The sequence below is a fragment of the Gopherus evgoodei genome, chromosome 1, assembly GCF_007399415.2.
Source record: "Gopherus evgoodei ecotype Sinaloan lineage chromosome 1, rGopEvg1_v1.p, whole genome shotgun sequence".
In the NCBI taxonomy this organism is placed as follows: domain Eukaryota; kingdom Metazoa; phylum Chordata; order Testudines; family Testudinidae; genus Gopherus; species Gopherus evgoodei.
Genome location: NC_044322.1, coordinates 235,755,363 through 235,779,904, shown reverse-complemented (window position 1 = coordinate 235,779,904; position 24,542 = coordinate 235,755,363). Strand labels below are relative to the sequence as shown.

Here is a 24,542-nt window from a genome sequence, read left to right as displayed (position 1 = left end):
ACATCCTTCTTGAATTGTGGACACCAGAACTGTACACACTATTCCAGCAGTGGTCACACCAGTGACAAATACTGAGGCAAAATAAACTCTCTATTCCTACACAAAAGAGTCCCCTTTTCATGCATCATATGAGGATCACATTAGCCCTTTTAGCTAGTGCCAAATCTTTTTCAGAATCACTGCTTCCCAGAACAGAGTTACCCATCATTTAAGTATGGCCTATATTCATTGTTCCTAGATGTACACATTTACATTTAGCTGTATTTAAAATGCATATTGTTTGCCTGCACCCAGTTTACCAAGCAATCCAGATTGCTCTGTATCAGTGACCCGTCCTCTTCGTTATTTACCATTCCCTAATTTTTGTGACATCTGCAAACTTCAGTGATAATTCAATGTTTTCTTTCAGGTAATTGATGAAAAGGTTGAAGACCATATGGCCAAGAAGCGATCCCTGCTGGACCCGACTAGAAACACACCTGCTCAATGATTCCTTGTTTACAGTTAAATTTTGAGACCTAGCCAGCTAGGTCAGCTAGTCAGCTTTTAATCCATTTAATGCGTACCATGTTCTTTCTAGTATTTTTGATTAAAATATTGTGTGGTATCAAGTCATACATCTTAAGTCTAAGTATATTACATCAGCACTATTGCCTTTATCAGCTGAAGCTGTAAACACCCCAGGGTGGAGGCCCCATTGCACTGAGGACTGTACACTTTTCAGAGATGAGCTCTGCCCCAAAGAGCTTCAGATGAAGCTCCCAATACTGGAGAAAGGGAAGGGACAGGAAAAAGTCAAGCCATTCTTTAAAGATTTCATTTAAAATAATTAGAGAGGAAGCTCTGCCCAGTGGTAAGGGCACTAGCCTAAGACTTGAGAGACTTGGTTTCAATTCCCTGCTCTGCCACAGATTTCCTGTGTGACCTTATACAAGTCACATTTCTCTCTGCACCTCAGTTCTTCATTTGTAAAATAGGGCACGGTCCTACCTCACAGTGTGTTGTGAACAGAAATATGTTAAATACAGCAAGGCGCTCCGATACTACAGTAATGGGGGCCAGATAAGTGCTTTAGACAGAAAGAGAAGTATGAACACTCCAGTAAGGAAAATCTACAGAAATAAAGATCTATTAAATACATGACCATGTTTTGTTACATATTGTACATGGATATCTGCAATACTTGCTGGTAAATATCTAACTGACTTGACTCAGCCTGTCAATTCAGTCTGACCCTGTACTTTCAGAGCTGAAAGTGTGAGTGTTGGCACGTGAGCTAAAGGACAAAGTCTCCAAGCTGGAGCAGCAGATAAAGTCACTTATATCAACCAGCCACTAAAGGGAGGACAAAGACCTACGCTAGGAGGGACAGTAGGGAGAAGAAAAAATAAAGATGATTTAATAATGCTTACATAACAACAAAATATGTAAAGAGCACACAAATATTCAATTTGGATTTATTACAAATGCTCCTGTTAATACTGAATCTTTGTCGGGTGCTTGTGCCCTTTGAAGCACATGGTCCCTGTAAAATACCATTGGCCTCTCTTACATTCCGCATCACCCCTTGTTTACAGTTCGGCCAAAGCAGAGCCTCAAACTGAGGCCAGAGATGCCCTGCTAAACTTTTGTAAGAGGGAGGTTGATATCTAATTCACCTTGCTCACCCCTACCACCTCTTCATTAAACAATGCCAGGAAGAAAGGTATCAGGTGCCAGATTTCCCCTCCCCAAGGCACAGAAAGCAGGGATTGCTCTAGCAGCTGTGTCAGGTGTGAAGAGAACCGTGACAGTCTGAACACCAGGGTTTATATCCAGGACTCTTGATAAGGTCCTAGCTTATCCTTAGTAAGTACCTGCACGACCTCTTTACTGCTTAGCATGCAAACCTGATTTATATCTGGCTGCAGTGCATGAGTCACGCAGGGGAACTGACAAACTCCTGCACCTCACTCCAGCTCTTGTTCCTCAAACATCAATAACATCCTTAAATATCATGAGGCAGTAGGGGTGAGAACAAAGGTGATGATTCTGTGCCTGCAAGACTTAAGAATTTAGCTCTCTTGATGATCACACTTTGACTGAAATTTTCTGGGATTCTTTGCACAATCTTTTCTTTGCTAACAGTCCTGCTCAGCATGAATTATGGCATCATACCAAATGAGGAGGGAGGACTTGGCCAAAGAAACGTTTTCTAATCCATAGACAGTAGGTTGCATTCACTGTCACAGCACGGGCTTCTTTCTTAGGATATGTCTACCTTATGGAGACTATATTGGCCCTTTTCTGTCAACAAAGCTGATTCTACACTGGGGTATACTCACTCAGCCTGAACAATTAATGGACAACCCTGGTAGTCAAGGTATACCACAGTTACACACGCTCTTGCTCGTCTCAAAATGAGAAGGCTTACTCTGTGCTGAGGCAGCGTTCTATCATCTTGTTTACTTTTCCAATAAGATCAAAGCTGCATTTCAGCATGATGGACTGGTTTTCCCTTAAACGACATGCCTCCCAAGGAGACAGCATGCACATGCCTTTCGATATGGTTAGTCATATGGCTTGTATTAACATAGTTTACAAGATAACCATGCCACTTACGAAATCTTAATGAAGAGCCAGATCCTCAGTTGGTGTAAATCGATACAGCTCCAGCTTCGCTGACTTCGGACATGCTAGGAATGGTAATTGGGAACACATGTAATGTCAAGAACCTTTATGGTAATGCTGCTTCTCATCTATTACCTGTAAACAGATGTAAAGCTTGTCACAGCAGAGAGCCATAATAAACCTGGTTGATGTGTGGAAGAGGAAACTGAGGCACACCGCCTCATTACTTCAGTGGCTGGATGCCAAGATACCTACATACTGGAAAACATTAATATCTACACTTAGTTACACCAGTTTGGAAAGCTGTAATGCAAAGGTACACGGAGATGCTTTCTAGCAATCCAGAGAAGAAGTACTTGTTAACTTATGAGTTCACTAGACTAGTCCACAGAGTGATAAAAGATGCACAAAACTTTGAAGGAGCATATATGGTTAACGCTACAATATTAAGCAACACTTGGGAATAATGTTGTTAAACCTCAAAAAGGACCCTAACACACACTGCCTTCAAGTTAGTGACTAACACTCTTGCAGTAAACTAAAGGGAGAGGGGTAACACCTCAAAGTATCACCCTGTAACTCCCGATATTCATCATTGGTATATGGTTGTAGTATTTCATACAAAGAATGCTTTGCAAGGTATCATATGAAAAGTCATGATCTGCTGAAATTCATTTTTCTGTCAAAATATGTATACCATTATTGTGTATGAAGTTATGAGATTTTGCTATATCATTGTTATTGAAATATGTTGTGAGTTTGGGAGACGCCCACTGTTAGCTCTCCAGGGAGTAAAAGAGCAGTGATCCAAGCAGACATTAAATGACCATTGATCAGCAGGGGAATTGTAAACAAGAGATATAAAATTCTGTAAGAGACCGTTGGCAAGCACCACACAATGGGGATTGCTCAACTCTGGGACTCGGCAAGGCCCATCAGGACACGTTTGGGCCAGTATCTTTTCAAGGACATGGATTGAGAGTATAAAATAAGGCACAGCAGTATCATGACACCACCTGTCTCCTCCCCCATCGACACCGAAGGCAACAAGAACACTGGGAGGACAAAGACTTTGAATTGAGGAGATTGGTCCCAGGCTCAGACAGAAATTCAGCCTCTGTATTAAAAACTGTAGCCGCCTACTTGCAACATCCAGTGAGGTGAGAAAAGCTGTTTGATTCATATCTTGCTTAGTCTAAAAATTTAGGATTTAGAATGCATGTTTATTTTTTTATTTTCTTAATGTAACCACATCTGACCTTTATGCTTACCTATCACTTAAAATCTTTTTTTTTTTAAACTACAGAAATTGATTTTAATGTTGTATCCTTACCAGGGAGTTTGTTGAAAACGCTTGGGGAATCTGCTCAGATTACAAAGGCTGGTGCATGTCCACTTTCCTTTGATGAAGTGGTAAACTAATTAATGATCTTATGCTGTTCAAGAGAAGGTCTTGATGCCATGGTTCCAGATTGTACTGTGGGTGCTCCATTACCAGGACAGAATACATTATGGGTTTAGAGCAGTGTTTCTCAACGACCAGTCTGTGGATCAGTGCCGGTCCCTGAGATCTCCCTGACACAGTTTAGGAAGGCAGAAAGCTGGTCCTTGAGATCAAAAAGATTGAGAAACACTGGTCTAAAATGGTCCCAACCTCCTAACGCCTCTCTGTTTTCACATACAGAGTATATTGCAGAAGCAACATAGCTGTTGTTCCTCCTTCCGGCCATTGTCTCTACTGAGTTGTGGATGAGATAATCTACCCCACAAGGAATGCTTGAGCATTACTATGACATTGCACCCCATAATGCTTTATAGAAATAAGCTTATGAATGTAAATATGACATACATGGAATATGTTTTATGCTACTTATGCCATGTAACATATCTTTGCAAAAATTATGATCAACTGAATATATTCATCCTATTTGTATAAGTGTCATTTTTTTTACTTGAAGTTATGAATATTGACTGTGGACTTGTTTGATTTTAAGTTGCCTCAGTGAAGCATTTGGTCAGCTTCTTGAGAAAAGACTATTCTCAGTAAGTGCCCAATCAAGAAACACTTAAGCTGACAGACTTTGATAGATGCCAATCCACATCTGAGCTTTCCTAGGAACGTTCCTGTAGAGAACTAAGTCATGCATGAACATGTGACTTGCCTAGGTGACTCCAAAACTCCATCTTGTAGAGGAGATTCTACACAGGGGGAGGAAGGGGTTTCCATCCACAAGAGAGAAACTATATAAAGACCTGGGAGACCCCTCCATTTTGTCTTCAGCTAGCACAAAAGATAGTCTTTTCACCCAAAAGGATACCTGAAATAAACTGGAACAAAGGACAGTAACCACAGGGATGTGAGCGATTGCTGGACCCAGACTAGAAGGAGGCTAGTCTTTAAAAGAAGCTTACTAGAACATTGCTGAGGGTAAGATTTAATCTATAATCACTTCCTTACTGTATTAGGCTTAGACTTGCATGTTTTATTTTATTTTGCTTGGTAATTCACTTTTTTCTGTCTGTTATTACTTGGAACCACTTAAATCCTACTTTTTGTATTTAATAAAGCCACTTTTTACTTATTAATTAACCCAGAGTATGCATTAATACCGGGGGTGGGGGGCAAACAGCTATACATATCTCTCTTTCAGTGTTATAGAGGGTGAACAATTTATAAGTTTACCCTGTATAAGTTTTATACAGGATAAAAAGAGATTTATTTGGGGTTTGGACCCCCTTGGGAGTTGGGCATCTGAGTGTTGGAGACAGGAATACTTCTTAAGCTGTTTTCAGTTAAGCTTGCAGCTTTTGGGGGACATGATTCAGACCTGGGTCTGGGTTTGTAGCAGGCTAGCATGTCTGGCACAACCAGGCAGACCACTGAAGTCCGAAGCTGCCTGGGAAAACAGGCTCAAAGGTAGTCCCAGCACATCAGTTGGCAGTCCCCAAGGGGGTTTCTATGAGCCAACCCATCAGAATCACTCAGTCTCAAGTCGTTAGATTTTGCTACCTGACAGCTGCTGCAACCCATCTGCTGCTCCTAATGCTCTACAATGAAATGGTCTTTCAGGGAGGCCCTGTGCAGATAGGAGGGAAGTAGCATGTATCATGAACACACAGCCTTACTGGCGCAGGGCTGGCAAAGTAGCCACCCAGCCTCAGGGCAGGTTATCATCCTCATCTTTCCCCAAAGAGACATCGAAGTTAGTTTTCAGAGGGTGGCAGTTTTTAAGGGGGAAAGAGGTCTCTACAAACACAAATGACCAACTCGGCTCATGTTTGTGAACCTCTCAGTAACGGATTGGATGTTCAGAACCTCAATGAACTTCAAATCTATGCTAAGGTCAAGCGGTTTCAAATTTTGCTGTGAATAGCTCAGCCAGCCAGTGTGTATGATTACATGATTTTGCTTGTGTTTGAAAGATTTATCTTCAGGCCTATTCCCTCTCCCCTTCCTGGGGCTCTGAAATAAAGAATGTCTTCACCTCCGTCCAGCCATCCTTATAGATTTATTTGAACGTACTTTTCACACAATGTTGCATGTGCTCCTTGAGTGAGAGCTCAGCAGCTTAGAAACTAAGCTTTCATGAGGATGACACCTAATCTCTTTAAGAATCAGTTTCTCCCTACTAAAAGATTTAATCACCTCTTTTCTCTGCCCCAACAACATGTCTTAATCCAGGTTTCTAGCAATCTTCACTATATATTTCAAACCAGGATAACTCAAGGCCACTTCACACATTTTAAATTTGAGGGCTCATATGAGTCATTCTAATCCCTTATTAATTCCTATTTACTAAATATTTCACCCTTTCATTCTCTAACTCAAATTCAAAACTGCCAAAATGGCAATGAATATGAAGAGGGAGAAGATTTAAAAAAAAAAAAACAGTGAGAACAGGAATAAAAGGAAGAAGGAGAAGATACCAAGGACTTGGATTTACATTTGTTTCCCTTCTCAGTGAAGTCACAAAAGAGAAAATATAAAATTCACAACGTACCTAATTGATTTAAACATACATTTTTAAGATGAGCTAGTGCCTGTTAGACTTGCATTGTAGTAAAGTGGTCACGATGGGGTTAATTACGTTACCTAGAGTTTTATGTGATGGAGCTATGCTTCACCCATTTCTTATTTCCTGGTTTGTAAGCAGGAGTCCCCCCTTACAAACACGCACACTACGTTGTGATGCTTCTGAATAAAAGCAACTAGTTCCCAGCCTGCAGAGAATTATGTTGGATTGAACGGTCTCTTTACAAAATTGGCAATGAGGAAGAAATATGAACCCATACACATAACACGTTACACAAAACATACACATGCACCGGAGGGCAACAGATTCCTGTGGTGAACACAAAAGCCTGTGAGTTAGGAAATTCCTAGCTCTATCATATGTTTTCTGCATGACTTAAAAGTCAATTTCCCTTTGTGCCTCAATTTTATCAGTTGTGTGGCTTGGGCCTGGTCCACCCACAGTTATTATTCCAGTTTAATTTTGGGTAGAGGTGTGATTTTTATCAATATAGGTACATCAGGAAAAGCCCTGGTGTGGACATAATTATACAGGTATAAAGGTGACCAGGGCCGATGGGGGGGGGGGGGGGTAAAGCTGGTACAAATTACTGGGGCTCGGCAGTCCGGAAGGGGGCCTGGGGCCCGGCTTTCCTGGCCCTGTTTAGCAGGTCCGCCCATGCTGGGGGGCCAGAAAAAAATTTTTCACTGGGGCCTGAACCCGCTCTCGGCGGCCCTGAAGGTGACTTATCCCAGTATAGTTTATTCCCCTCTCCACACAAGAATAGGTATAATTATAGTATAAAGCACTTTTATATCAACATAATTGTGTATAATAGGGAGGGTTGTACCCCTTTTACTATAACAGTATAGTTAAAAAGAGTACAACTTGTGTGTGTAGGCAAGGTCTTCATTTATTAATATTTGTAAAGCTCTTTATGATCCTTCAATTAAATGTGCTATAAATTGGGAAAAATTTAAAGCAGCCCTCCCAAATTCAACCTTAAAACCTCCCATCAGTTGTTTTTCCTGATAAAGTCCCACCCTTCTGTTCCCTCTGAGTTTCACTCACTTCCACCAGTGCATTGGGTCTGTAACTTACACCTCTAATTTGGTCTGTGAAGTATACAGTGACAAGATTCTAAGGAGGAATAGGTTTTTTGAAACAGATTCCATTCAGACCAAGAAATATAGTTTGATACATGTAAGACTACCTTAAGCACTGCTCTTTCTGTCTACAAATCAAGATGTTTCTCTTTTTGGTGCCTACAGATATTCAGCCCCTGTCCAGAATGTAGTGTAGTACTCCTATGACCACTTACATACACTCAATGGTTTTGCAGTGTATTGAAACTGTGTGTAGTACAAGGAGGCACAGTAGGAGAATTCATGGGCTCTTGAACGTGAGCCACTGCTGATGCTCAAGGACAAAAGGAAATACTTTGTTCATTCAGCATATGCAGAAGGATATCATTGTTGCTGGGATGCATGCTAAGACCTTGGCATAACTATTTTAAACAGAAGATTTCTTGCTTTCCTCTTAAGTGTTAATGCTCAGTTTGGGACTATAGCTTAAGGCTTGTCTATGCGCACATGCTCTGCTGCTTTAACTATACTAGCATGGTTAAGTAGTCAAATCCTCTAGTGCAGACAATGTTATACTGGTATACTTAAACTGGGATAGCTTTACAGAAAGGAGAACAAACTATACTAGCATAAGGTACCTTTATACCAGTGTAATTGCATCCACACTAGCAATGGTGCTAGTGTTAAAAAACCAAAACACACTGGTATAACTTTTATGTGGAAACCAGGCCTTAGACATATTTATGTCTTCTTTTCTTATATTTTTTCTTTTGATGTTCAAAAGATGCATGAAACAATCAGGCCTGGATTAACTTTTTATGGTCCCAGCCTCAAACATATTTATGGGCCCTCCTGGGGAATGAAGGGATCAGGGGCAAGATCACTGCAAGCAGGGTAGATTTGATTTAAATCACTAGTCAAGAAGACTAGATTTAATCATGGTTTTCTACATAAAAGTGCAGTCTTTTTGGTTGTTATAACCTTAATGCATATTCTTCACAACTCAGAGATGTAGGTTTCATTTTTAGAAGGCATACACTATACATTTTTAAACAGTGATTTATTTTGAAAACTTTTCAGATGAGTTTTACAGCTATATCAGAAAATAAATGATTGTTTGATTATTTCATTTACCAAAGAAAATTGAAGCAGATATTTATGAAGTCATTGGGAGGTGAACTATCTCCAATTCAACAGGTTAGTCATTAATATTCAGAGGATTTTCTTGCCAGGCTTGCCAGAAATTTTAATTGTTTTATTTAACTAAATGTTAAGTATTCTGGATTTTTTTTTCCCTTCAACAGCAAACATAATATTTTACAAAAAAGCATATGTCCCTCGCTTCTCACATTTATCTCCAGACTTCTTCTCCTTGTCCAGATCTATTCCGACTCCAACAATCTTCTATTCATTGAAATTTTTGAAATTTTTCACTTTTAAAGAGAGGTAAGGGATTGACTCTGTGTACGCAAATTTGCAGAGGGACAATAGAGTTGAGGTCTGTTATTTCTCACCTCTATATATTATTTATTTAAAAACATTTTTGCTGTTAACAAGCATGTTACCTCTGGAGACACAAATCCACAGTTTGAGAACTGCAAAACTAAGCATCTTTGATAGTATGTTCTAGACTGAGCACTGAGTCCCATTGGGTACATAGAAAGATGAACCTAAATAATCAATACAGAAGCCCCTGGAGCTCCATAAGATTGGGTCCCTAATCCATGAACTATTGAAATTCATTTACAAAACTTTTCTTAAACATTACATGAATATATTGTCTCATACTATAGAATTAGAATTTCTAATCCCTATTCCATGATGAGATATAATGTATCTTTAGATCGGATTTTTTGAAAGAAAAAACTATTTAAATTAAAAAAATCTGATTTTTTTAAGTCATTGATTTTTATCCACCCTAACAGTGGGCATTGGGTGGGGGGGGCAGGGAGAAGGATGGGTCCCCAGCTGGAGCGAGGCAGAGTCCAAGGGCAAGATGAGCACAGTGAGGCATGGGGGGAGGATTAGTCCCTGCTGACTGGAGCAAGGCAGGAGCCAGGGGCAAAAACATAACGGGGCAGGACCTAGGGTTGGTCCCTGGAGCAAGGGAGGGACCGGAGGTAAACTGCAAGGGCAGCAGGGCTGGGGAGGGGGTACCTACCTCCTCCCTGGTTCTAACCCATTCTCTTCATCTCTCTCTGCACTGAGCACAGGGCTGGGGGTGCAGCGTCTGGCCAGGAGCTAGAATGAGGAAGGCGGCTCAGGGCTGGGGCAGGAGGTTGGGGTGTGGAGCACTTACCTGGGGCAGCTCCTGTTTGGTGCGAGAGGTGCCGGCAGAAATGTGGGTGGGGTGGTGCAGGAGCTCCCATTTGGTGCTCAGGGTGGGGGTGGAAATATGGGGTGGTGTAGGAGTCAGGACTGGGAGCTGGGGTGTGTGAGGTGATGCAGAGTCAGGGTATGGGGGGGCTGGATATGTGTGGGGAGTGCAGGAGTCAGGACTAGGGGGAGGTTTGGGAAGTGCAGGAGTCAGGACAGAAGGCTGGGGGTGTGGGCTGTTGTAGTGGGGGTGTTCCCAGCACCCTACCCTGAGTGGCTCACAGCAGGGGGCTGGAGGGGGTATGCCCTGATTCCACCCCATTGCCCAAGGCCCCAAACCGCCTCTTCTCCGCCTCCTCCCCCAGCAAGCACACTGCAGCTCCACTCCTCCCCCCTCGCGGAGGCAAACAGCTGTTTGGCGCAGGGGAAGCGCTGGGAGGGGGAGGGGTGGGAACGCAGCATGCTGGGGGAAAGAGTTGGGGGAGGGGTAGCTTTCCTGCTGGCAGAGCCTGCCCTGCAACAGGAGCCAGCAAGCCCAAGTTTCTGCTGGCTGCCCCACAGAAGAGAGCAGTGGGCGGGGGGCAGAGAAGAGCAGGCCGGGCCGGGGCTGGAAACAATATTCTTAAAAGCAACGATTCTCCAATTAACTAGGTGGGATGGTTGTACTTCAGGAGCCTAATATTAATAAAACAATAAACCAGGAGCATGTGGTAATGAGACAACATTTCATTTCAGGCCATCGCTGCCTGAAACACAATCCTAGTTTTCCAGCTGACCAGCAAAGCCCAAATCCTGCCCAGCCTCTAATTTTCAAGGAAGCCCCACACCCTTCATTTTTGTTTTTATACAGATAAAATCCTCTCCTTGCTAATAAACAATTCTAAGTGTAAGTGACTCACCAAAACTCAATGACAACTTTAATTAACTTATGTTTGCATGATAGGTAACTTAACAAAACTAAAGTGTACAGGGAAATGAGAAGTCAAGACATCATAATTGATTGCAGCTGGTTTAGTGGTGCAGCCGCAGCATTAAACATCACAGTCTGTGTGTGTGTCAGGGTGAGGCAGAGGGTTTCTGTTCACTAGGCACCATTATCATACAGTAACTCCTCATTTAACGTTGTCCCACTTAACATTGTTTCAGTGTTATGTCCCTGCTCAATTAGGGAACATGTTCATTTAAAGTTGTGCAATGCTCCCTTATAACGCCATTTGGCTGCCTGCTTGTAAGATTCTGTGGAAGAGCAACGAATTTATAAGGGAGCATTGCACAAATTCTGCTTCTCTGCCTCCTCCCCTCCCTCCCAGTGCTTCACTTAGGACTTTCTGGGAGGGAGGTGCAGAGTGGGGAAACACTGTCTCTGCTCCTCCCCCTCCCTCCCAGAAAATGCTAAATGCTGCCAAACAGCTGTTTAGCAGCACTTAGCATTTTCTGGGAAGGAGGGAGGGGGAGGACTGGAGACGCGGAACTTCTCTGCTCCTCCCCCTCCCTCCCAGCACTTTGTGCTTAGGACTTTCTGGAAGGGAGGGGCAGGAGCGGGGAAGCCCTGTGTCTCTGCTTCTCTTCCTCCTCCCCTCCCAGAAAGTCCTAAACGCTGCCAAACAGACTTTGGGGGTGGGGGGGAGGGATGTGGGGTGCTCTGGAGAGGAAGTGGAGTGGGGGCGGGAAGAGGTGGGCCTCGAGTGGAGTGGGGACAGGAAGAGGCGGGCCTGGAGCATTCCCGGCAAAATCTGAGCCTGTTCTCTGGGGAAGCTGCCGCTGCTGCTGCAAAAGTGCTTCCTAGTGTCCTTGCCTGCAGCGGGCTGTGCCTGTGTGGGGTAACCAGGGGTACTTCCCAACCACAGTACAGTACTGTACAGTATACAGTATAATGCCTTGTCTGCCCCCAAAAATTTCCTTGGAACCTAACCCTCTGCATTTACATTAAATCTTATGGAGCAATTGGATTCGTTTAACATTGTTTCACTTAAAGTTGCATTTTTCAGGAACATAACTACAATGTTAAGTGAGGAGTTACTGTATTTGAACATGATCCTAAAGAGTCGAGTTAGCTGACACGATGTTGATTGTGATGCACTGATCAGTATACAGTAGGACAATGTCATGCTCAGCATTATCTCCCAGTCTACACTGACCCATCAGTCCTGGACAGCATTGACTTTATACAATCCAGTGCAAACACAATAATATTTTCTTGTTGAGACCAGGCAGAAATGAGCAAGCCTGAGAATGGGATCCCCAGGTAATAAGCACTAAGGGGCAGATCTTTAGTGGATGTCAATCTGCACAGCTCCACAGAAGTCACTGAAGGCATCTGGACCTAAATATCTGCGAACGGTTGGTCTTTACCAGTTGTTTTAGACAAACTAGTAGATTTAGATCATTTGTAAATTCAATTCTAGATCCACCCCTTTAATACCCTGACACCTGATGCTAGATATTTTGCTTCTTGATCGCTGGCCATTTCTTCATATTGATTTTAAATGTTTATTATTGTTCATTTAAGACAGATGCCTATTGCAAGGCACTTCATAAATATTTTAAATAGATCAAAAAAGTAGTGTTTCCCTATTCATGTCACACAATAAGCCACATCCACAAGTATTGATTTATTTTAAAAATAGGTTTTACTGTTAATTTGATAGCCAATTATTTTCCTTGTAACATTGGCAACTGGTCAGCTAAGCAGCTCAGACATTGTTGCAACAAGATATTTGCCTTTAACAGGAGAAGAGATTTCTCACAACTATTCTTGCCCTACTTTTTCTGCAAGGCTACTGGTCCAAGGCCGTTAAGGAACAACAATCAGGGGTTCTCTTACACCTTCCTCTTGCCAGTCATTAACTATTTCTGGTGACCATCCTCCTCTCACCAAGTGTCCATATCAGTTATTCTTTCAGTCTTCATTTGCCTTGCCAGGACACCAGGGAAAAAATTACTGGCCTCTCAAACTATTTCCACTGAACTAAAAGGCCCAATATCCCATTACATGCAGTAACCAAAAAGAAGAGCTGTCAGTTCTATAGGCAGCCATACCAAGTTCCATTACTTTGCACTGAATTACAATACCGCAATTAAAAATAGGAGCTATTTATCAGATTCGATACAGGCATGGATTGGATTGAGCCATTACTTAGCAGAATGCTCTTTCAGTACTTTTCTGGTGGCTCGATCAGTTTTTAGAGGAAATTAAGTAAAGTGAAAACTGCCCAATTGCCTTGGGGAAGAGAAGAAATTAATCTATTACTTAGGGATTTATCTTCACTACCAGGGAGATCGAGCAGGTGTCAATTTAGCGGGTCCAGTGAAGACCTGCTAAATCGACAGCAGAGAACTCTCCGGTCAACCCCGGTACTTCACCTCTCCAAGAAGAGCATGGTAAGTTGACCGGAGAGTGTCACACCACACAGTGAAGACACCAGGGTAAGTCGACCTAAGCTATGTTGATTCCAGGTACTTTAGGTCACATAGCTGGAATAGGCTAACTTAGGTCAACTTACCGCGGTAGTGAAGACAAGCCCTTAGACTAAACTCCTTGGGGCAGGGGCCAGCTGTTTTCCAGAAATGTTGGGATTGGACACATGGATCTGATGCAATACTGGGACTATAGGTGAGGAAATACATAAACATACACCTACACCTTAAAGTGTAACTCTGTTCTTGGAAGCAACTCTGTATGACATATTAAGGTTCTGAGTTCATGACCTCTCAACGATTCCCAGCTCCTTTGGCTTGGTTTAAAAGCAAATGTGTTTCTTTCTAAATGCCAGTCCTGCAGACGCAATCAAGGATCTCAAAAGCCTTCCAGATTGTGCATCAGCAGCCATAAATAAAGATTCTGCAGACCAGATTCCACCTTCAGTTATGTCTGTGGAACCCTACTGTCTTTAAATTTTGGCACAGGTGCAATTTTGGGCAGAATGTGGGGGTGGGGGGCAACTGGAACTTACAGTAGTTAGTAATTCTGATAATAAGGAAATCTAATTCTTTCCTCAGTAGCTGGTTAGCTCCACAAGGCTAAAAAGCAGTAAAACTTTAAGTAAAGCAGACAGGCCTCCAAATACAGAGTTAGATTTGTTCAAAAAAAACTACACCAATTTTATGAGGTTATTTCTCTGATCATAGCAGCACTTTAAATACCCTAGTACCCCAAATAAATGGGTTAAGGGTGTATGAACACATTTCTAAAACGACAAAATTCTCCCCCCGATCTCATTTTCATTTACAAGGTCCATTATTATCAATGCTTTCTCAATTCAAATCTCCAGCATTCACTGCACTAGAAACGCTGCATCCACTGCAGTATACAGGCTGCTAAAATTAAGGGCGATCTCCTCCACAAGTGTAAGTCAGTGCAACTCTACTGAAGTCAATAGAGCTACACTGAATGACAACAGCTGAGAATCTGGCCCCAAGTCTATTTTCAAGAAAAAGACAAAGCTTAGGAAACTTTCATGTTTTCACTCTTATCGTATACCTCTGGTTCCCATGCAAGTTAAATCATTCAATGACGGTGAAAAGAAGGTGAAGTTGCATCAGTTGCAAAACTACTTTTTCTCCCCTATGATCCTCTTAGCAAGCATTTTATGAAAGAGTTTCTTCTCTGTTTAAATAGGCCCTGTATCCTTTGACAAGCTGCCTTTGAAGTTACTGGATGACTATTAAAACTAGTCTGGCAACCTTAGTAAGATCTAGAATGATTCTGCAAGCTCCACAAGGAAATGTATCAACACATTATTCACCCACAAATGCATAACTGCAAACTGCTTATTATCCCTTCTCTCTTTCCTGAAGCAGTTAAACATGACGAAGAGGAACAGGGATGCCTTTATGTCAGGCTGCCTTTCAGTAGCCAGCCCTTTTATTCCTAACTGAAGGTTTGCTTAGTTGCTTCATTTTTTAATACTGCAGACTAAGCAACAACCTAAGGGACTGTATCAGACCATGGCTGGTTCTATATTGTTTAATGATTTAAACATCTAAGAGCCAATAAAAAGTGGAGGGGCCCTTCCCCTTTATCATTATTTGTGTTACTATAGCATTTAGGAGTCCCAGTCAGAGACCAGGACCCCATTGTGCTAGCGGCTGCACAAACATCTTACTTCTTGCTGAGGGGTAGCCCTACACTGAATTTTTACTCCCATTTTAATAAACATGATTGTAAATTGTAGTGTAGACAGGACACTAGAAGAAACATTTGTGTAGTGTCCACGCAAAAATTTACAGTTATGTTCGTTATGTGACTACAAATTCAAGAACAGACACACTCAAAGGGACCTAGTTCTCATACAATAAGGTTTGCTGGTCTTGGGAAGTTTTAACCAATTCCAGAAAGAGACAACAGCCCAACCTACACAGAAGAGACAATCTAGCATAAAGAGATCTTCACATATGAAAACTGTATTTTCAATGTTTAAAATGTGTTTTAAACACTACAAACTTGACACCTTTTACATGCAGGGTGTTGAACTCACATATTTACAGTTCTATTTTACAAAATCTAGACCTATCTGCAAGGAGCTCTGTCCAGATGGACTGACTTTGATGGGGCTCTACATGGGCACAGGAAACGCCACACTGGAACTGCTAATGGTCCATCTAGTCCAGTATCCTGTCTGAGACAGTGGCCAGCACCAGATGCTTCAGAGGAAGGTGTAAGAACTGTACAGTAGGCAGATGTGGCATAGTCTGCCCCACAAAGAAGCCTCCTCTTAACCCATAATAATTAGAGATTAGTTTCAACCCTGAATCGGGGGGTTTGGAATCTCTTCCAAAATGTGGTCTGACCACATGGAAACACTTACAGTACTCTGGATTTATATGTGCCTATATAAATCCATGTGGTTCAGACTGATAGGTTTTCAATATATAAGATCGGTAACAAAACCAAATCAAGAACAAATTATAAATCCTGTAACTATATAGGGAGTGATACAAGTGAGGTAATATTTTTTACTGGACCAACTTCTGTTGGTGGAAGACACAAGCTTTCAAGCACCACACAACTCTTCACGTCTGGGGAAGGAAAAAGGAATTGGACACTCAGACTTGATGACGAGGTCTTTGTTGCTCGAAAACTTGTCCCTTCCACCAACAGAAGTTGGCCCAGTAAAAGATATTACCTCATCCACATTTTGTGTCTCATATCCTGGGACCAACTCAACTACAACGCCAATGCAATTAACTGTACATAATCATTTCTAGTAGCAAGGCAAGTTTTAGCCCCCAACTCCAAATGGTATTTAACAACCATTCTAGCCCAACCAAGACTGCACTGCGTAAGATACTGATTGGTGGCAGCCGCTTCTGTGAAGCAGCAACATTTAGGGCCCAATCCAGTCCTGCAGAAAGAATCCCACAGGCTTCAACAGCATTTGTATCAGGCCCTTAGTGCCCAATCCTGTAGCCCTTAAATGGGAGTAGAGATGGTAGGTGAGGAGTTGCAAAATTATTTTGCTCAGGGCTGTTTTGCAGCCCCAAATTACCACTTTTTATGACACTTTAGTGAAATTGACAGTTTCACATCAAACTACATAAGAGTTCTAATTCTTAGGTTATGAGCAAAATAAAATAAATTCAAGGGGTTTTATTTGAACCAGTTGTTGAATGGAAATAGTCTAATGCTCAAAAAAAAAAAAGTCCTATTTTAAGGACACAGTGAACACTACTTTAAGGACACAAAGTTGACAACCAAACCAAAACACCCCAAACAAAAACCAGTGCTTTGATTTTTCGGGATTCAGTGCTCATTGCTAATATCAGATACAGCCTGATGTTGCATGAGTAACGACTAAGGGATCCAGCCTTTGGAGAATGACAGGAGAGATGAAGCTAAGGAATAGAAGTGACAATGGGGAATGAAGTAGTTCAACACTTTCAAAGCATAAAACATACTGCTCAACCTGCCAAAGCTCAAACATGGAACATGATGTACCACAGAAGATCCAAAATAAGGAACATGCAAAAATTATTCCTGCCAGGAAGTAAAAATGCTGTAGGATTCATTCCTCTAGTGAGAGTTTACTTTCTGTAACCTCAATTTCATGATTCTTCATTTCTGCTGTAAATAAATTTCAAACAAAAAAGTGAGAGGGACATTTCATTTGTGTGGAATGAGGGAACTGTGGGATTAAGGTAAATGGAGTTCGTGGAAATGAAGTACAGTCGAGAGATATGGAATGAAAACTGCCTTTTATGGAAAATGCAGCGTCTCTATTTCTCCACCTCTCCCAAGCGGCTGCCATGTCAAATAAAATGCTATTGCTTGCCCACGCGTTTGCAAAATACTTTATCATTCCCTTCCAGCATCTACACCATTCTCAAATGAGCACTTTGTGTAAATTTAACTTGATTATCAAGAGGCTTAGCTGCCAAACAGAATTACTAGAATCTAATAATTAAAACAAGGATGGTGACTACTAATCTAATGACATATACACAGATTTCCTAATGCATGTAATTATAGCACTTCTGTAATGGGTTTTGGGTCTCTTTTTTCCACCTCTTAATAAGCCAGCAGCAAAAAACAAGAGTGACAGATACAGCATCACTGTCTGGAAAAAATATTAAGGAATAATTCCTCAATGGGGTTGTTTTAACATGATACTGAATCAATTTTAAGATTGAAAGGGTCTCCAAGGAAAACCTGTTTGGTCTGGTTGGTTTGTTGATATGTCAGTTATTGGTTGTATACTAACAACATAAAGCTGTGCGGAACATTGAGGAAACTCTGATCCCTACCTCCATGATTGCTAATATAAGTACTGTAGCTCAAACAATAGAAGTTTAATATTATTTAGTCCTCAATTTTCTTCATGTTTGCTGTTGTTTGAAAGTACTTATCTACACAGCCAAGGCACCTAGTTATACCTATCAATATCACCATCTCAATTTACCATACAAGGACCTTTCTAGAAAGCATCTTAACTGACCCTTTCTGGGGTTACCCTTATAAAGGTGCATACATCTCCTCTCTCCTCTATCACCACATTAATTAGTAGCCACTGGTACAGTTTGCCTTTCAGATGAAAAATGAAACAGAAATCCTATTCCTGATCATGAAAGAAGATCATATGAATACTTTAACAGAAGTTAGAGGACTTGGTCTTGGAATCATGTGTAAAACTTAGGAAATTACCATGCACCCACCTACATTTTCTCTGCAGTTTCCACTAGGTAAGATATTCTTCTCTTCTCATAATAAAACTGACACAGTGATGTGTGTCTGTAGTCTGATGGCGTGGCCTCCCTTATCACTGGTGGCCGGAGCCAGGCTGGGCTCACACCTCTCACTGGAAGCTAAGGGGCAGGACAGGAAGAATAAAAGATGGAGCATCTTGTACTCGGTTGAGTCTGAACCAGGGAGGGGAGCAGACATCTCCAGGCTGCTGCAGATCCCCAGAGCTGAACCTGCGCTGCTCCATGCCCTGCCCCTGGAGGAGACTGATCCAGCAGAAGAGCTACCATGACTGCCATTCACCCTGTTCTCTGAAGAGACAGGGGATGACCCCACACCACACGTACATTACAGTGGGAGAGCAGGAAATAGCCCAGGGACAGCCAAATATAGTTCGGTTGTGTTTCAACCTCAACATTGGATCCCCGCTGATATTGGATCCCCATTGTCAGGGCCCTGGGCTGGGATCCGATGGAGCAGGGTGGACTCAGGTTCCCCTAGCCCCTGCTACCAAACCCACCCATAGGGTGGCAGACTCTCCACCTTAGGCCAAGAGGCCTGCATCTGTCTGCAAGAGCTGGGACATCAGACTGTTTGGTGCCCCACCCCGCCTCAGGGCCTGAGCCTTGAGACTGGTTTGTCTGCCCCGCCCTGCCTGAGGGCCTAGGCTCTTTAAGACTATTAGACTGTGCTATCCTGCTTAAGTGCCGTGGCTTTAATCCCTGATAGGGAGCAGCACCCCAGAGACATAGTGAGGCAAAATGGCCTCTCACTGAGCCAAAGGGGGAGGGACCCCCACTAAAGTGTCATTTAACAGTTGTTGAGTTTCATCCTTTCAGTGGGGGTAGAAGTGATTCCTGTACATAGCTTGTCAATCAGTCACTAAAATACTTTGTGATCCTTCCAGATAAACTGCACTACTGTACAGAAAGATTACATACAAACTACAGTTTAGATTACAAAGTCAAGCCTTAAAAAGTTAGGAGACATTGTGCAACCTTAACTCAGACTCCCTATTATATTATGATGCAGTCTTTAAAGTAAAGATCACATACCATTTTTCCACAGGACCCCTGACTCATTTTTCAAGTCCTTACTCCAAAGCATAGAGGTACTAGAATTTCTCAACTGAAAGGTTATGAGTTTTTTAATTATTATTTTAACTTGCGCAAAACTTATTCCCCTCCCCCTCTCAATCTTATTCTTAGAAACAGCTGAATGATTTTTGCTAAATCTTAGAAGTACAAAGGCAGGCGCCAGGAACTGCTGTGCTCTAATCCCTACTCCATCACTGACCCTCTCCATGGCCTTGTGCCTGTCACTTAACTTCTCCGTTTCCATTCACCCCATCTGTAAAGCTCAGATAATAGTTTTTATTCTTGCAGTGCTGTTGTGAGGATTAGTTAATACTTGCAGAGTTGAAGATGGAAAGTTGTGTATATATAACACACACAGTAAAGTAAAATTACATTTTTCTAGGCTATGCTTGGCTAAAATCCTTCTCATTTTCTGTAACAGTATGATGTTAAAGACAACTACATGAGCACGATAGTAGAGACTGATTCATGGTGAATGTATTATAGAGCTATTCAAGTTTAACACAAGTTCTTACTGAACCATTATCATCTAGAACAGTCATCTTTGGGCATGCTGGATAAATTAAGACATTACACAAAACCATAATTTTCTCCCCTCCCCTTAATTTGAGTAGCCACACTGACTTTAATCTGCTTTGGTTTATAAACTCATTTGTTCCAACATTTTATTATTCCTACCTCGTAGGACTGCTGTCAAGGCTTAATGGAATTAGAGATAAGCCTGTACCACAATTTCCTCCTCAGAGTACACTGATCTCAGGCTACATCACCAATAACTCTGCAGTGTCTTGACTGCAGAAATGTCAGAGCTTCAAGACAGCTTAAAAATGTACTTAAGAGCACTGAGGAGCTGAGAAATAGCGAGTTTAGACTAATCCAATTTAAAACACAGAAAGACAATTGAGAGTTTAGATAGGAGGAGATACACCTGCAGTTATATATTCATGGAGAAGAGGAGGTGTGCGGTGTAGCAGATACCCAGAAAGGGTTAATTTGCAGTTAGTATCAGTGTCACATCCTCAGGTTTAGATCAGGCAATGAACATGTGTTCCAAGGATATAAAAGCTTGTAATATAACATATTACATGGGAGACTTGGTCTTCATGGTGTTTCTGTGGAACCATGGAAAATTCTGGTCTGCCCTCTCCTCAATTTCAGGTATATCTTTCCAACTACCGAAACCATCATTCTCCCCTCCCATTGCAGAAGTCAAACTTGGTTGGAAGTGATCCTCTTCTTCCTCTAGACGTGTTTCAGACCACCCTGCTCCTCTTCCCAGTTGTTTCAGCCTGCCCAAGTGCACCCCTCACTGACAGGGGTGAACTGAAGCAGATGTCGCTGAAGAAGATCTACATAAAAGAAACAGTCAGAGCCAAAGCATCCTCACCTGCACCTAAGGTCTGGCAGCAAGATCACTGGAGGGAGGTGTGTCACAGGAAAGGTACTTGACAGGGTGGAAGCGGAAGGACAACCTTTGAGATACAGCCATAATCTAAAACACTAAATTGATTTGACTTTAGGAAATTCTGCTTATACTCTGGATCTTTCCCCTTGAATGATTCCCCAAGCCCTCTTTCTCTTAAGCAAGAAAACATTTCAGAACACAAAAGAAATAAGGAGTGCAGACAACTAGTATATTAGACAGCAAGAGAGAAAAGGAAACCCTAACATGGGAAAAATTAAAATTGACATGTATTGGGATTTTATGGTTTTAACTTTAAAAGATTAAAACATTTAACAACTGAAAGTGAAACAATCCCATCTGCTTGTCTAACATACAAGACAAACACTTGGCAGTCAATGCTAAGTATTTTTCAGTAGCTTCCTTAGCTCTTACAGCCTTGTATATATTTCAAATAAGATGGCATAAAGCTCTTTATTTTTGTCTAAAACTTGGAAGTTTTACTGAATTTCTCATAAAGGCATATATCCAGGAGAAGGACCCATGAATACATATGGAGAGATGTTCCTAAAAGTACACCAGGAAGAGAGCAATACACACTGTAGAAAAGTTATCTTACACTGAATAATTTACTACTTGACAGGCAAACAGTGACCCCTTGCAGTTGTAAGACTTCCTCAAAGGCAACTGAGCTACTCCCATGAAGAGCTGCCATTCAGTGTGAGAAAGTTAAGAGTTGGGCCATTAGTCATTTGTAAGTGTCCTCTCTCTGCATCTTGTTTTTTCCCTTTTCTTTACTCAAGCTCAGCTATGTTTTCCAATCCAAATCTATCCTAGATGTTGTGTGTCTCACTAATGCCTCTCATCTAAACCCTGGATTACTTTTTGAAATTTCCTTATTCGCCTCTTTCAGACTTTTCTTTACTCCTAGCATAATTAGTTAGTTTGTAATCCTGGGGCATCTAGTTATTTAACTTGGGGCACGTTCTAGCCCTCTTTCCTGTTGCTTTATCACACACATTTTCATGTTTTCTTTCTCATGAGAACACAAAGGGTGAAATTCACCCTCATGCAGAGAGTCAATATAAGTTTTATACCCATCTGACAAGTTCTCAAAATAGGACTCATGCAAGACGTGAAAAAAAGTCTACATTGGCCCTAACTATAGGAGGTATATTGCACCTAAAGTGAAGAAAGAGTATCTACCCTTCTTAACCCATTTTTGGATTACTGGGTAGTTAATGAAAATAATTTAGTCATTTTAAGACAAAAGTCTACTTTATATTGTAAAATATGTAACACTACAAACTAACTTCTGCTGCATAAATATTGAAGGTTGGCTTTCAAGATGCAATGGAAAAAAACCCAAATCCCTTCCCCCCAAAAAGGCTCCTTCATGAGCTATTTCAAAGGAATGTTGAAACTGGAAGGGCTACAAAAAAGGATTTGAGACCTAAGGTTTGCCATGTCTTAGAACCATGTTTTCTACACAAACGAGTAAAACAAAACCTATCAACAAAAGGAATGCAGTGCCCTGTTCATTTATTAACTTAGTTGTCTTGCATAAGATACAACGCTACTGGATACCTGTAGGAGGAGAGAGAAAGTTTCTATATTAAGCCCACATTCAAGCCAAGACCAATGTCTGTACTTATGTAAATTCAGAACTAGTGTGTGTGTGTTGTAACTCACTTTCTCTCACCTGAGTCCCAAGAGCCAAGTTTTGATCTGGATGAAGACTTTCCCCAAACATCAATATTTTGGTGTCTGAGATTTGGTTTAGTTCATTTGAGAGCAAGCACCCATCTGTTATGCTCATACAAACCACACGGGATCTTTATAAAGGAAGGTAAATACACAGCATTTATTGAGAATACAACAGTTAGCATATGCTTTTTAGTCACATACACACACAGTCCTGGCTGTGATGTTTATAGTTACCAGTTTGTTGTAGTTCGAGTAAATCTAACGGCCAGTTAGATTGAGCACGAGTTGTGGAGCTTGGCTCTTGTTGGTCGCGATCCGATGCTCCTGGAGTGTGGCAAGACGGACCCAAAGTCCCATGGCCAAGCACCCTGTTCTTCTAGGTTTTTTTCTTTGTTTAAGTATATGGATTTTGCTCTGTCAGTTTGTGACCAGTTACTTCTCATACACCTCCGAGAGGGTCATCCTGTCCTTTGTTCTGATTTCATCAATTGTCCTTAGGGGTGCCAGCCTCCACCTCAGGGTCGTCAATCTGCTCTTCACTATGGATGCACATTGATGATTCTTTGATGTCCTTTAAGTCTCTTTACTACTACTTCCTTGACTCTGGCTATAACAATGGCCTTCACACCTTATCTTTTCCTGATGCATACATCCTCATTCACACAAACAGATTGAGAATAAAAACAGTAGTATTTTATATTGAGCAAAAAAGGCATTGTAAATTAAACCTTGCTAAGTTTTACAATCAATAACCAAGACAATTTACATTGAGACCCAGGTCTTCAATGTTCCTCTAATCTACTTAACATAGACACAGTAGAGATTCCTGTCTCTTACTTACTAAACCTTAAAACAAAGAAATGTATATTTAACTAGAGTGCCTTAATTGTAATACATATAGGAAACCATAGTAGACATTATAACACATCCTAAAACAAAAAGGTGACCATAATCACTCATAAGGATTGTTCTGGTCTGTCATTCCTTTCTACTATTCAGAAGGGTAGCTGACACGATGAAATCAAATCATACATTAATTCTCATAGTACATTATAAAATCCAGCTCCTACGCAGATACAAAGTTTGATTCAGGATCTAAATTTTATCAAGTCAAGGATAGGGTTGCCAACTTTCTACTCAACACAAAACTGAACACCCCTGTCCTGCCCCTCCTGAGGCCCTGCCCCTACAGAGATGCTAAACGTTACGACACCAGTGTGAGCAGGTATGCATACGCTTTATGCACCTTCATGTAACTTTAAAGTTTCCTGAGACAATATTTCTTAACTGGCATTTTATTTTGATTCTTCATCAAGGGCTGGATCCAAATCCAATCAGAGTTTTTTCACTACTTCAGTGGATTTTGGATCAGACATCGGGAGTAACACCCTGACCCCACTGAAGTCAGTGAAAAATTCCCACTACCTTCAAATAGGGTCAGGATTTCACCCCACATTATTTTTCAATATTGTGCCAGAAAACGTAGCTAATAATACTGTCTGTATTAGGTCATAATTCAGGAAAACATTTAAGCACGTGTTAGTCATCTAGGACTTCAACGGGAGTTAAGCATATGTTTATGTGCCCTTCCTAAATGTGATGCCTTCCCAAATTGGGGTCTTAATGATCGCATTGCATACAATTGCAGATCTCGCTTAGAAAGACTGTGACGGATGGGGAAGGAAATATCCACCAATTTATATACAAGTTTCAAATTGCTAGTCCATCTTTTTGTCAGATATAGGTTTAAGTTTCAAAAAGACTTCTCTCACTGCCTGGGCTTAAGTCCAGTACGCAGAGTTTGGGGAAATAGAATTCTTGCACCTACAGATTGCTAGAGATCGTCATTTTGATCCAGCATAAACACATTTTATATTAATTATGGCCTAGATTTTCAAATGTTACTTAACTTTGGGTCCCTCAATTTTTGGGTGTCCCATGACACACATTTAAGAAGGTCTGTTGGAAGAATGCTCAGCTCTTTGTAAAAATCAGGTCCCTTTTCAAGTGTCTCAGGTTGGGTCACTTTTTGAAAATCCTGACTTACAATAAAATGGTGCTTGATGTAATATCTGACAAATTGAGTCTTGAATCTGTCCCCAAAGATTTAGCCCACACAAGTCTAGATGTTTG

The 24,542-nt window shown here is 41.4% G+C and overlaps 1 protein-coding gene across 6 annotated transcripts in view; it reads right to left on the bottom strand.

Moving 5' to 3' along the window:
• Nucleotides 1-24,542, bottom strand: part of LOC115638087 (uncharacterized protein KIAA0930 homolog) — a 137,385-nt gene that overhangs the window by 92,011 nt on the left and 20,832 nt on the right. The window contains exon 2 of one of the 6 annotated variants that reach the window (XM_030539700.1): nucleotides 2,602-2,675. The exons of the other annotated variants lie outside the window; for them this stretch is intronic. The gene's annotated coding sequence lies outside the window, so the exon portion shown is untranslated. The remainder of the gene's footprint in view (nucleotides 1-2,601; nucleotides 2,676-24,542) is intronic. 6 annotated transcript variants of the gene reach the window in all.